This window comes from Rhipicephalus sanguineus, chromosome 9, assembly GCF_013339695.2.
Source record: "Rhipicephalus sanguineus isolate Rsan-2018 chromosome 9, BIME_Rsan_1.4, whole genome shotgun sequence".
NCBI lineage: Eukaryota > Metazoa > Arthropoda > Arachnida > Ixodida > Ixodidae > Rhipicephalus > Rhipicephalus sanguineus.
In genome coordinates, this window is record NC_051184.2 from 22,686,437 (window position 1) to 22,690,840 (window position 4,404).

Below are 4,404 nucleotides of genomic sequence, written 5' to 3' on the forward strand. Positions count from 1 at the left end.
GTGGATTCGTCTAGAAAAAAAAGTCACAGTTTCGCCGCAAGGGCGAAGCAATGAATGCGATAGCAAGAAACTAATGCTATACGAAGTGAGGCTCGCCAATGGATACTCTCAGTTTGAACAGCGCTCCTGTTGCAAAGGCGGCCGAAGCAGCGAAGGAAACTAGCGTGCTTCAAGTGTCGAGTTGTGACACTTGATAGTTCGCGCTCATCTTCTGTTTGTTCGTTTAGCGGCGTCCCTTGAGCTGGAGGGACTTTCGTACGCTCCGTAACATGAGCGCGGACATCACGGTAAAAGCGCGAAACATCCCTCTTCCCCTCACCACGAGAAAACCGCGTGAGCAGACAGCGGAAGGGCAAGGTTCACCCTGCGCAAATATAAGAAGAAGCGAGCGAGCTCGCCGGCGACTTTTAAGTCCGCCCGACGCGCTCCTCGCGCCATCTCGCTGGTAATGAAGAAACGCTTATAAGCGCCTGCCGTCTCTGAGTCCTGCCAGCGGTAAAAGGTTTGTATATAACGCTCGCCGTTAGCTGCCCGAAGGACCTGCGCTTTCTAGCGTAGAGGTTAGCGCCACGCTTTGCGGAACGAGAGGTTGCTGGTTCGATTCCGCGCATCGGAAGCATTTTTATGAATTATTTTTCTTTGGGGCTTTGATATATATATATATATATATATATATATATATATATATATATATTTATACGGTGCATGACGGCGGCGACAGCAAAATCCAGCCGAGACTGTCCATATAATTGCTATCGCATAGAGTAACATAGTAAACATAAAGAGTGGTCAATGGCCGCGTTCCGCGGCCCAGGCACGTAGGGTTCATGCCGCCTGATAGGTGGCGCAACCACAAAATCTGAACTAGAAACAATCGATCACTGTGCTGCTATTAAATAACTTATGCGTTAAAAGCAATCTTTTAAAATGCTTAATTAGTGGAATAGTTCTTTGTACTTTAAAACGGCGGTTGCCATGACTACGGCGCATCCGCACGCATCATTGTTAGGCCTGACCATACCTGGATCACCTGCACCACCGCGACGCCATTCTCCTCACTCTCCAGCTTCAGCGGTGCCCACGTTTACGCATTTGTGAAGAAAAGGTAAGCAAAGCGAATTGTTTATATTGCATTATGCTTGTACAGCTTCTCCCTAGGCCACAGATACGGGATGAAAAGCGTATTTTCAAACGCAGTGCTATGCAGTTGAGGGCGTTGAGCACAAGCGTTTCAGAGCGTACGACCGCGTCCCTGTCATACACCGAGCAATCCAAACAATCGACACCTTTCAAACCAAGAAATCAGGTTTTATTGTGGAATAACACGTAAAGCACGCCGAACGCAAGTTTTTCGGTTAGAAATACTCGTTATAACCGCCACCTGCTAACGACAAATACACATGCTACAATAACTTGGACGCGTCTCCGATGAAGCCATGCCAAATTACTAGCGCTAACGTGGTATTGTACTAGAAATTAGCCAGCGCTTTTTAGTAGAGGAGATAAGCTCGCCTTCAAATCATCAATGCTGCCCAACCTTCTCTCATGAGCCTTTTTTGCACACTGGCTGCGCATACTTACCCAGGCGTGTGTGTAAACAAGCAGCTGAACATGAATGGCATTCCACCTACTGAAAACAATGTCACCCTTGGCCAGCGCGCTTGCGTTCTCCATCGTGAAATCCACCGGGATTCGACACGGCATTCTATCTCTAAATCACAATGTTATTTTTTGTGAAATTGGTGAAGTGTACTTTCATATATACTGAACATAACCATCGCTTTCGGAATTGCAACTCAATGAAAATTCTTAGTTCACGACGGTTACATGCAATGGTTCCGTGCAGGGGCATCAGACCAGGGAATAAAATGAACTCACAGAAATGTTATCAAATTATTACATTCGCAACAGTTTGCCGATCATGGTGAGTACCAAATTGCTTCGTACGCCCACAATAATCCCAAAGAAAACCGAATAGTCCTACCATTATCTTCACACGCATAACCTCATACACCATGGTGTTCACAAAGCTTACAAGCGGGAATAAAGCTAGTTGAACGTCATAATAAAGAACACTCAATCAGACCACCATTCACAGCCATTCAGTAGAGCAATTACCCTGACGCGACTTGTTTAGACCGTGCAAGAAAGCACAAAGCTGGGAAAACTAACAAAACCTGATTGAATGCAAGATGAATGCAGAATGGAACTCGCCACCAGAATAAACGAGCAGTTTTGAGATACTGTACTAATAAGAGTAGAGCTAACAATGGCGTGATAACCGCCCCCCCCCCCCCCTCCGCCCTTCCCTAGCTTACACAAAGCTAAACTGCATCCTTCAAATTTTCCTGGATCTTGCGTAGACGCAAGTAACGGTCACGCCTTCCGGAGAGCAAATATTAGACAACCACAGCGCCAGGTCTAGTTTATCACACGACATGCATTATATACTGCTGGGGAGAACGGGGCATTAGTAAACGTAGAAAATTTCAATCACTAAAATATAGGTAAAGCACTCTGCTAGCATGGGAGCGGTGAAATACGTGCCCCGAACATTTTCCCGCCATAACGGCCGCGTAGTAGGAGCAAAAAAAGAAAGAAAACACGCACCGTGATCAAAAAGTCGATCGAATTTCGCCACCCCTCCCCCTTTGTTTTTTTTCACCAAGACGCAAGTCTGAATCAGCCGCAGTGGGTGAGTTCAAGTTGGAATACTCACAAGTTGGCTTCCGCGCTTGAATAATCAACGGCGCAACACACCCATTGAAATCACAGAAGACATCTAATATCCCGAGTTCCGTGTCCGTCTTCTTTAATTTACTCCACAGAGAGCCGATATGATTTCAAAGCACGGCCCATAATTCTCTTTAAAATAACCACTGCAGGCACCTCCATGTGCGGCCAAAACAAACGAAGGCAGGAACCGAACGTTCAACATGAACGACGCTGCAGCTGCTTGCATACACTTGCAATACACCTTGCACACAGGAAAAGTGGACGCGGGCATTTCAACAATTCACAGCGCATTTCACACTGTTCTCTCACGGAAGCAGCACGGAGAAGCGGGCGGTACGCTTCTCAGAAGTAGCCACCGTGTTAGTCGTTTTCTTTTCGCCGGCCCGCGACCACACGAGACACAAAAGACAATGCTGCGCACCACGCTTACTAACAGCTCACACAACCACACAACAGGGCCGGGCTTGCCGCCACTCGGCCGACTTCAAACCCAGCAGTTCCCAACGGTCACGACGTATGTTGTCATTGGCCGCAGGAGCGTGCGACTTCGTGGCGTGACATGTAACAGCCAATAGAGTGGCATCGTGACCTCCTCCTCTTATTTCCTTCTCTGTGCTGCGTAGGCAAACAAACAGACTGAGGGGAGAGGGGCTTCTGAAACCTCTAAATATTTGAAAGTGGTGGTACTCTCCTCTTTTTCTGGGGAATACAAACCGAGTCCGTGCTCATTCTCGCTCTCTCCTCGATTCTATTTCCGCATTGGCTGCGTGCGGTGCGCACGGCAGGCTTTTTTTTTTTTTGGCTTCCGCGGACTGGTGACAGCGTTCTATGATGGCCCGCAATTTTTTTAGTTCTTTTGGGTCATATGTGCGTCCTAGTGGTGTTGAAAAATTAGAAAAATGGTGAGAAGAGCACCCAGAATGCTGAACGTAATGTTTCTAAGCAGATTGGTTCCGTTAAAAGCCGTACGAAAGGAGCATGTTTATGTAAATTAGCTGAGTCACACGTACCATCAAAATGCCGCAGGCTCACCTCCACTGAAGCTGGCCGTGGCATCGTGATACAACTCCACTGGGCTCCACCGTTGAATGGGAACAAGCGACGTCAACTTTCTCCGAACGTGCATCATGAAACCGCTACCGAGAAACATGCACGCCGAATTTCACGTCAACCGCCGGAAACTTCGAGTCAAGAACCTACAGCGCAGCCATGACCAAGCAGCAGGAGTCTATTATTTGGACGACGACGCCTACACCGTTAAACATTACTCTGCCCTAGCTGTCGTGGAAAATCAAGGCGGCATTGTTTTTTAAGAATAATACTCATATTGTTTGTGTTGTTGGTGTTGATTTCTTTCCTGCTTGTTTGATTGTCTCCGTTGATTGTTACGTCAAGAGTCTATTCATTATGATAAATTTTGCAAAATCGTCATTTATGTTTACTCATATGTTGAAATGTTCGTGTTCACAATGAATCCTACGTCGCACAGTTGATCTGCACAATCGTTGCTTCTGTTTTCCGTCACCTGGTTCAGTTAAATGCTAGCGGATACTGCGCACTTTTTTACAGCATGCACAATTCGAGAGTGCTGTACTATTTTGTACACAGCAATGGTATTTTTCAATAAACTCATCATAATTCACTTTCAATGAATATGTACCGTTATGT

General features: G+C 46.5%; 1 long non-coding RNA gene across 1 annotated transcript; it reads left to right on the forward strand.

Moving 5' to 3' along the window:
* The first annotated feature begins 988 nt into the window (after nucleotides 1-988).
* Nucleotides 989-4,074, forward strand: LOC119404095 (uncharacterized). Its single transcript, XR_005186163.2, has 2 exons — nucleotides 989-1,105; nucleotides 3,763-4,074. It is a non-coding gene; the product is annotated as an uncharacterized LOC119404095 (long non-coding RNA).
* Nucleotides 4,075-4,404: the final 330 nt, after the last annotated feature.